The 10,217-nt window shown below is 46.1% G+C and overlaps 1 pseudogene; it reads left to right on the top strand.

Moving 5' to 3' along the window:
* Positions 1 to 5,239: 5,239 nt before the first annotated feature.
* On the top strand, positions 5,240 to 8,747 carry LOC109754489 (cell division control protein 48 homolog C-like; annotated as a pseudogene).
* Positions 8,748 to 10,217: the final 1,470 nt, after the last annotated feature.

Below are 10,217 nucleotides of genomic sequence, written 5' to 3'. Positions count from 1 at the left end.
TTGTGTGGTGAAGATGGAGCATAGCCAGACTATATGGTTTTCTAGGGATAACTTGCTTTGGCTATGTTATTTTGATAAGACATAATTGCTTGATTAGCATGCTTGAAGTATTATTGTTTTTATGTCAACATTAAACTTTTATCTTGAATCATATCGAATCTGAACATTCATGCCACAATAAGAAGAACTACATTGAAAATTATGCTAAGTAGCATTCCACATCAAAATTTCTGTTTTTATCATTTACCTACTCGAGGACGAGCAGGAATTAAGCTTGGGGATGCTTGATACGTCTCCAACGTATCTATAATTTTTTATTGTTCCATGCTATATTATATTCTGTTTTGGATGTTTAATGGGCTTTATTATGCACTTTTATATTATTTTTGGGACTAACCTATTAACCGAAGGCCCAGCCCAGATTGCTGTTTTTTTTGCCTATTTCAGTATTTCGCAGAAAAGGAATATCAAACGGAGTCCAAATGGAATGAAACCTTCGGGAACGTGATTTCGAGAACGAACATGATCCAGAGGACTTGGAGTACAAGTCAAGAAAGCACCAAGGAGGGCATGAGGCAGGGGGGCGCGCCTACCCCCCTGGGCGCGCCCTCCACTCTCGTGGGCCCCTCGTGGCTCCCCTGGCCGACCTCTTTCGCCTATATATACCCATATACCTTGGAAACATCAAATACAGGTCAAAACCCTATTTCCACCGCCGCAACCTTCTGTACCCGTGAGATCCCATCTTGGGGCCTTTTCCGGCGCTCCGCTGGAGGGGGCATTGATCACGGAGGGCTTCTACATCAACACCATAGCCTCTCCGATGATGTGTGAGTAGTTTACCCCAGACCTTCGGGTCCATAGTTATTAGCTAGATGGCTTCTTCTCTCTCTTTGGATCTCAATACCATGTTCTCCTCGATCTTCTTGGAGATCTATTCGATGTAATCTTCTTTTGCGGTGTGTTTGTCGAGATCCGATGAATTGTGGGTTTATGATCAAGTTTATCTATGAACAATATTTGAATCTCCTCTGAATTCTTTTATGTATGATAGGTTATCTTTGCAAGTCTCTTCGAATTATCAGTTTGGTTTGGCCTACTAGATTGATCTTTCTTGCAATGGGAGAAGTGCTTAGCTTTGGGTTCAACCTTGCGGTGCTCGATCCCAGTGACAGCAAGGGAAACAACACGTATTGTATTGTTGCCATCGAGGATAAAAAGATGGGGTTTATATCATATTGCATGAGTTTATCCCTCTACATCATGTCATCTTACTTAAAGCATTACTCTGTTCTTATGAACTTAATACTCTAGATGCATGCTGGATAGCGGTCGATGTGTGGAGTAATAGTAGTAGATGCAGAATCGTTTCGGTCTACTTGTCGCAGACGTGATGCCTATATACATGATCATACCTAGATATTCTCATAACTATGCTCAATTCTATCAATTGCTCGACAGTAATTCGTTTACCCACCGTAATACTTATGCTCTTGAGAGAAGCCACTAGTGAAACATATGGCCCCCGGGTCTATTTTCCATCATATTAATCTTCCAACACTTAGCTATTTCTATTGCCGTTTATTTTACTTTGCATCTTTATTTTATCTTTATTATAAAAATACCAAAAATATTATCTTATCATATCTATCAGATCTCACTCTCGTAAGTGACCGTGAAGGGATTGACAACCCCTTTATTGCGTTGGTTGCGAGGTTCTTATTTGTTTGTGTAGGTGCGTGGGACTTGAGCGTGATCTCCTATTGGATTGATACCTTGGTTCTCAAAAACCGAGGGAAATACTTATGCTACTTTACCGCATCACCCTTTCCTCTTCAAGGGAAAACCAACACAATGCTCAAGAGGTAGCACTCGATGAGACCGAAGTGACTAGGGTTTCTGGCAGTGGCTATGTCAAATGAACTCGGTGGCGCCGGATAGATCAAATCGGTAGGGCCGAGTTTGACTTTTGGTTTGGGACATATGTGAATATGAGAAAGTGATTGAGGGTTTTTGGAGCATACCACTAAGCATTTTGAGCAAGCAAGCAATTAAGCAACACCTCATCCCCTTTTAATAGTATTGGCTTTTCCTATGGGCTCAATGTGATCTTGGATCACTAAAATGAAAATGTAGAGCCTTGAGCTTGAGCCAATATGTGTCCTTAGCATTTTGAGGGGTCCACATTCCTATCCATGCCATGCCAATCATTGAACTTTCTGAAATGATCATCTTGAAATAGCATTAGTTCAATGAGCTATATGTTGTTAGTAATTACCAAAACCACCCAGGGATAGTTGCACTTTCAATCTCCCCTTTTTGGTAATTGATGACAACATATAGATCAAAGATTTGACAAATGATAATAAGATTGAAATACATCATCGCTTTGAGAAGTATGTGATAAGCAAGAGCTCCCCCTAAATTTGTGCATTATTTAAAATTTGCTTTTGAATGCAAATGCACAATCGATTAGGATCATGGGTTACTCTTCCATGTCACATACATCTTGGTGGAGAGCTCAAAATGTTAGGAATTAAAACATGCACTCATCACCAAGCAAAGTGAATGATCATATATGAGATATAAAAGATAATATCATCCAAGCAAACATTAAAGTCGGATATGATCAAACACATGATCATACAAGTATCTCACACACATACATAAAGAGTATTAAACAAGCACACACAGAAGTTTCAACCAAATAGCAAGAGAGACAAAGAAGCAAAACACTCTCTCTCAAAGCCTATGATCTATACATTTCTCCCCCTTTGGCAACAAGTTACCAAAAAGTTCGAAAATGCATAGTGCTATGCGTCTCTCTAGGCTTGGTCTTCGAGAGGTGGTGTAGAGAGAACTCCAAGGACGAAGGCATCTGTAGATGTTGTTGGAGCTGGTGGAGTGGCAACTGGAGGTGGCACTGAAGCTGTTGCTGATGGTGCTGAAGTAGTTGCTCTAGTGTCAGCCATGGGCGCTGCAGCAGACCTCTGACCTCTAGGCACTCTCTGAAAAGCATATGTGGTTGCCTTCCCTTTCTTCTCCTCTGCTCCCTCCTGAAGCTACTCAACAGCTGTCTGCATCTCAGTTACTTTCAGGTCAAGATCATAGAACTTGGTTTCAATGATCCTCTCCAAGCTCTCCTGATTTTGAGTCAGCGTGGCCAATGAAGGAAATATGCCCTAGAGAAATAATAAAGTTGTTATTTATATTTCCTTATATCATGATAAATGTTTATTATTCATGCTAGAATTGTATTAACCGAAAACTTAGTACATGTGTGAATACATAGACAAACAGAGTGTCACTAGTATGCCTCTACTTGACTAGCTCGTTGAATCAAAGATGGTTAAGTTTCCTAGCCATAGACATGAGTTGTCATTTGATTAACGGGATCAGATCATTAGAGAATGATGTGATTGACTTGACCCATTCCGTTAGCTTAGCACTTGATCGTTTAGTATATTGTTATTACTTTCTTCATGACTTATACATGTTCCTATGACTATGAGATTATGCAACTCCCGAATACCGGAGGAACACTAGCCAGTCGGCGTCCCCAACCCTAGCCACATCCACCTCCTCCCTCTCTGCACCGCCAGCCCAAGCCCATCGACCTTTCTCCCGCTCTGTCGCTCTTCCCATGCCCTCCGGCTTCACCATGGTTTGGCAAAAGATAACCACGTATGCTACGCTCACGCCCGACTGCTGGTTCCAGATCGAGCAGGAGATCCAGGCGAGGCGCGCCGCCCGCATCGCTATCGGGCTGCCCGGGCTCGCCGAAGCCGGAGGAGCAGGAGGAGGAGCAGGTGGAGGAGGACGAGGGAAAGGAGTAGCAGCCAGCTCCGATGGACGTGACGGATCCAGAGTAGGACCAGGCCGAGTAGTCGGAGGAGGAGCTGGCGCCGGTTCCAAGCTTCAACATGGAGGCTGCGGAGGCGGAGTTCGCGGTAGCCCAAGCGGCCGAGATAGTGAAGCAGCAGGCCGTCTTGGAGTCCATTCAGGATTAGGCCTATGTGGAGGCCAACCGGCCGGAACGGGTGGCGACCGACGCACTCTTTGATGAGGTCGAAGCGGAGATGGATGCGAAGGCCGATGCGAAGGAGCCGGAGCTGCGGCTGCCGCCCATGTACTCGGAGCCGGGCACGGAGATAGTGGACATCTCCGAAGAGGATTAGGCCAGTGGCAGACAGCAAGGGCTCGTGCACGGGAAAGGCAGGAGGAAAGCGGGAGGAGGAGGAAGGGTTTGATGTGTTTGGCACATATTGTGGTGGGGTCGGACTGTTGGGTCCGACGTGGCGGACGCATCCGGGTGTCTCCATATCTGCCACATATTTGAATTGGATATAAGTGGTGCCGGTCAGTTCGAGCGTTTGACGCCCGTTTAAGGAGCCCATCTAGGTCAATTTTTTGTGAAAGTGAACGGGTTGTCCGTCCAGACGTCTGAGACGGGTTTGGGGCGCCCAGCTTTAGATCCTCTTATTGCCTCCACGGTTAAGACATCAGTGCACAGACTGATTTGGATATGTGACATGTAGGCGGTTAAGGCGCCGAAGGAGCGTCCTCAGTGCACCGTTCAAGCCAGGTACAATATAATAGACTTTAGACAAATTGCAAGTTTACCATAGGATATCTAGGTCTTTTAGTATGGATTATCCTAGCTGAAATGGTTTTAAAATGGTCTGATAAGAAATAGGCAAGTCTTAAAAAAGACAAAAATGAATACTATTTGTGGCAAATAATCAGAGCCAAACTATATACTACTCTCTCCGTCCTATAATATAATTTTTTTATATGATCAACTGTCGCCTATGTAATGTGGGAAAAATGATCAAATACCCCGTGAAAATCGTCCCCTCCATCGTCAATAAGTTTTAGTTTGTACCGCGGAAATTGGCAATGGCTCCTAGGTGCATATGCACCCATTGTTTAAAGACACATTTTAAAAAGTTGAAAATTTCCGAACAAAAATCCATGTGTATATTCAGACATTCTATATGCGTGCACAAAGTTTTCGGTGAAAAACGAGGTTTATTATGGCTTGTGTAAAAAAGACAATTTCTGATGCTTCATTACAACTATTCATTTTGCATTTCTTTATCTTTTTTACACAAGCCACAAAAAACATTGTTTTTCACCGAAACTTTGTGCATGCACATAGAATGTCCAGATATACCCGTGAAATTTTTGTTTCAAATTTTTCAACTTTTCAAAACGTGTATTTAAACAATGAGTACATATGCACCTAGGAGCCAAAACACCGCGTCCGTCCGGACTTATAAACCCTAGCCGCCAGTTAAAAATAAATAAAAATAATAGCCGCCCCCGCCAATGGCGAAGCGCCCGCGCCGGCCTTACTCTGTGGAGACCCGCCTCCGCCGGATCATCGCGTCGGACTCAATCAAGCCTCGCCGCCCCCGGCTCCTCAACCGAGGACGTCGTCCGCGCCATCCTCTCCCGCCACCGCGAGTACCGCCTGTATAACCTCAAGGTTTTCACCGCCGCCGTCCACCGGGCCCTGATCTCCTCCCTCCCTCGCCCCGTCTCCGCCGAATCCGCCCGCAGTAGCTATGACGCCATCACCTCCTCCTCGTCGTCGTCAACCCACTCGCCGCCGTCTGATTCCCACACCCTCGACGACGTCACCAAGTCCCTCCTCTCCGCGCCCTCTACTCCTCCCAAACGTCCAAACGGCCGGACCCTGCCGCCTCTAACCAGCAGCCGGCTGTCGAGAGCGAGGTCACCGCGGACAACAAAGCAGCAGGAGGAGGGGGCCCTAACCTCGCTCAGGGAGGCGACGGGAAGGCGTCGATGTTCGCTGACCTCGGCGGCATGCAGCCGGTGATAAATCTGCTGATGAAGGACGTGGTGATCCCGCTGCGGCGCCCGGAGCTGCTGCGTTGGCTCGGGGTGCGGCCCGTCACCGGGATCCTCCTGCACCGGCCTCCCGGCTGCGGGAAGACCGCGCTCGCCCACGCCATCGCCAACGAGACCGGCGTGCCCTTCCACAAGACCTCCGCGACCGAGCTTGTCTCTGGGGTCTCGGGTATACACTATCAATATACACGTAACATGTTTGTCAATTTGCACCAGATGCTAACATTTCAAATTGAATTTGTTCTTTCAGGAGCTTCTGAGGAGAACATCAGGTCCTTGTTCAACTACAGGACTGCCCCCTCCATCGTGTTCATGAGGAATGGAGCAGCGGATCGTCACACAGCTCATGACATGCATGGACCAATTCCACCAGAACTTTGCTAGATCGGATGGCGCTGCAAGTGAAATGGATACTTCACAATCATCTGATGTGGAGAAGATCAAGCCGGCTGAAGGCTACGTCGTCGTCATTGGAGCAACCAATAGACCTGACGCTGTCGACCGGGCGCTTCGAAGGCCTGGGAGGTTCGATAGGGAGATATGTGTTGGTGTTCCTGATGAGGATGCAAGGAGGCAGATACTAGAGAAGCTTACTCGGAGCCTTCGAACACACGTAGAAGGAGGCCAGTTTGATTTGGACAAGATAACGAGGGTGACACCAGGATTCGTCGGTGCCGACCTGAAGGCATTGGTTGATCAAGCAGGGAGTCAAGCTATAGATAGATTTATTGATGTAAAAATGAATGAGAATGGACCGAATTGGTGGAGACATCCTTGTAGTCAAAACGAGATGGAGAGCCTAAGTGTCACCATGGATAACTTTGAGGTAATTAAGTTAAGCGTGATTTTTCAACTTTTACATCTAGCTACATGCAACAGTCGAATTAATTCCTCCGCTCATGTGAAAAGTGGGGATTTCAGTAGAGTGTACCATGTTTAAAATATAAACCTTTGTCATTGATCTGAAGGAAGCAATTAAAATGGCTCAACCATCATTGAGAAGGGAAGGATTTTCCTCAGTCCCTGATGTCAAATGGGCTGATGTTGGCGGTCTTGATTCTTTAAAGCAAGAACTTGATCGCTGCATCGTCCGGTGTATCAAGCACCCTGAACTTTATAAGGTAAATCTCGTGATGAAATGTGTTCTACCATACTCCTTCCATTCCATAATTCTTGTCATGGTTTTAGTTCAAGTACTCCCTCTGTTCACTTTTATAAGTCCTTGAAGACATTTCAGACAACATGCAAAGCAGCCTATTTTCAGTTGTCTGAAATGACTTATAAAAGTGAACAGAGGGAGTACTATTTTTCTTCAGTCTGTTATTTGGCTTCCATATTGGGTTCATTTGTACTGAAGACAGATCTCATAGCTAGAGTCATGGGCACCTGTGGTGCTTTATTTGCAATATTGCTTGAAATCCAGCATGTTTTATATGTGTTTCAGTTGTATCCTTTATTTATTTCTATGTATTCATGTCCTCTGTTATCTACCTTTAAAGAAATTTGGAGTGGATATGCAAGATGGCTTTTTGCTGTTTGGACCTCCGGGCTGTGGGAAAACACTAATAGCAAAAGCAGTTGCACACGATGCAGGGGCTAATTTTATTTACAAAAAGGTAACTGATGTTGAGATTTCCATATTTTCAGTACATGCTCCTTTGAGTTTCATACAGTCTGCTAACTAAGATTCTTGTTTTGTTTGGAACTTAGGGGCCTGAGCTGTTAACCAAATATGTTGGGGAGAGTGAATCAGGAGTAAGGAAAATATTCGCCCATGCACGGACGAACTCCCCATGCATAATATTTTTTGATGAGGTAAAATAAGTCATTGCTTTGCTCATTGTAACATTTATCCTGTTTAGTGAAAGCCTGGAATTTCTTTTTAATGTCTGATACATCGGTCTGTTCTATTAGAATTTAGAGTTGCTTAGCAACTTGCATGTGTTGCTTCATAAGGTGCTTAGTGTTCCAAGCAAAATACGGTGCTCAAATTTTTGGTTAGTTAATCCATTAATTTGTTGTACGTTGCCAGATAGATGCCTTGACAGCAAAAAGAGGGAATGAGGGAGCATGGGTTGTTGAACGTGTCGTGAACCAGGTAACTTCAAAATCCTATACATATATTGGCAATGCAGAGATTCTCTAACATGTTCAATCATTTGTTTCCACGCTCTGTATTTCTCATGTTAATTCGTCTTTGCACTTGCAGTTACTTACTGAACTTGGTAGTAGTTCTGATCAAGGTGTTTTTGTTATTGGAGCTACAAACAGAATTGATGTGATAGATGATGCTCTTCTACGGCCTAATAGATTTGGGAGGAAACATTTTGTACCTCTACCTGGCGCTAATGAGCGCGCTTCGATACTCAAATCACTAGCAAGTTCCGGGAAAAAACCACTCTCCCCCAGTGTCGATTTGGATGCACTAGCTCGCCGTGAGGAATGCAACAATCTCCCCGGTGCCGACCTAGCTAGCATCACTGGTAAGTACTTTGTGTGAAAAAAAATTCTTCATTGATGAAGGGTGCATGTAATTTAGGCTACGATCGAACACTCAAAGTGGAACCAGTTAACATGTATGCTTCCTTGTTTCCTTGTTCAGATGAATGAAGCAGCCATGGAAGCCCTGGAAGATAGATTTGGGGTCAGGTTTGGGTGAGTCGATTGAACTCTCGCACTTCGAGCGAGCATTATCCAAAGTAAAGCCGTCAGTGTCAGAACAGGTGCAGGCCGACATTCTGATTGATAGCCTCTCATTTTGCTTACCCCTTTTATGTAGCAGCATGTGCATGCCTTACGTTTTATTTTTGTTGGTGTGGCAGCAAAGGAAATTCTACAAAGCCTTGTCGAAGAAATACTGTGCAAACTGATCCAACACCATGCATCTATGTTGATAGATCTGGCTATTTGTGGCTGGGATCCAGCAACCAAGCATACTGCTCCATATTAGAAATTGTAAACCCCATGGTTGATTTCAAATTCTTATTTCAAACTTTTATAATCGTAGCATATTCTTACTTGTGACACTGCAGGCCTCGCAGGGTAGACAAAAAACCACAGAAAACGAAATGTAAAATCGCTTTAGCTTTGCTTCCACATTGGAATTTTTTTTTGTTGCTTGGCAGTTTGGGGTGCCCATTAAAATTTGGACCCCAATAAATCTCGAACGTTCGGATTTTAAGCATGTCATCCCGAACGTTTTTTCACGGCAACTTTAGTTGTCCAAACATGGCAACTTTGTCCCAGTTCATTTTTTTTGTCAGAACATTGCCATGTTTGCCAACCTCGCGTGAACTAAGTTGCCATGGAAGACGTTTGGATTGTCATGCTTAAAATCTGAATGTTCGGGATTTATTTTTTCCGTAAAATTTTGCTTCAAAATCATTGGTTTGGAAGACCTCGATGGAGTAACATGTTTTGTAAGACTCAGTTTGCAGTGTTTTGCTGAACTTATAATCTGCAGTTTGCGGTTGTTGCACTTTGCTATATGTAATGTTGCATGTACTTTATAATCGCCACAAAAGCAATGCCTGGATTGCTTAGGAATCCATGCATATGATGATTAGGATAAAGGAAACTGTATGTCGATTTGTCGAACACAAACTAAAGCACGCACACAGGCTTCTTGTCTGAACCTAAGCCATACCGGCATGATTTGTGCCTGATCATGCGGAATCCCTGGCCGCCGCAACGCTCCACCTCTACGCCGGTGAACACGGCGTAGCAGCGAATGGGTTTACCGGAGTAGCATTGGCAAGACGGCTGCGGTATCTCCAGGAGCCTGACGACGCAGAGCCGGCCGCCGCCAAGGTGCACAACGCACGACTTCATCAGGTGGCTCCCCTCCGGGTCCGACGCCGTGAAGCCCTCCCACACGGCGCGGCTGCGGCGGTACGCAGGTCCCACGCGCCGAGGAGGCCGTCGTCCCCGTCCGCCAAGCCGAACCAGAGCCCGAGCTCCGGTGCGTGCTCGGCGCGCCCCCGGAACGGCATCGCCCAGTCGCAGGCCTTGCTCCACCCGCCGCTCGCCGTGTCCAGGCAGTAGGTGCCGCTCCTCGGCATGGACACCGGCCCAGACCTGCGACTCGCCGACCGCCGCGTAGCCGCTGATCCTGTTGTCGATGTAGCCGTGGTCCGCGGGTCCGGGCACCAAGGGAGGCGCCGGGAGGGATTGCCACGACCACTCGTCGTAGGACGTGGGGTTATGCACGAGCGCCTCGACGGATCTCTTGCGATAGGCCTGCCGCGCGACGGCGGCGGCGGCGTCCTCGTTCCCGGGGAACACCTCCATGACGTACAGGTTGCCGCCGACGGCCAGCGAGACGACCTCGTGCTTGGCCG

Source organism: Aegilops tauschii, chromosome 7 (genome assembly GCF_002575655.3).
Source record: "Aegilops tauschii subsp. strangulata cultivar AL8/78 chromosome 7, Aet v6.0, whole genome shotgun sequence".
Taxonomy (NCBI): Eukaryota; Viridiplantae; Streptophyta; class Magnoliopsida; order Poales; family Poaceae; genus Aegilops; species Aegilops tauschii.
Note: the sequence above shows the minus strand (reverse complement) of the source record. Positions and strands in the feature narration are given on the sequence as shown.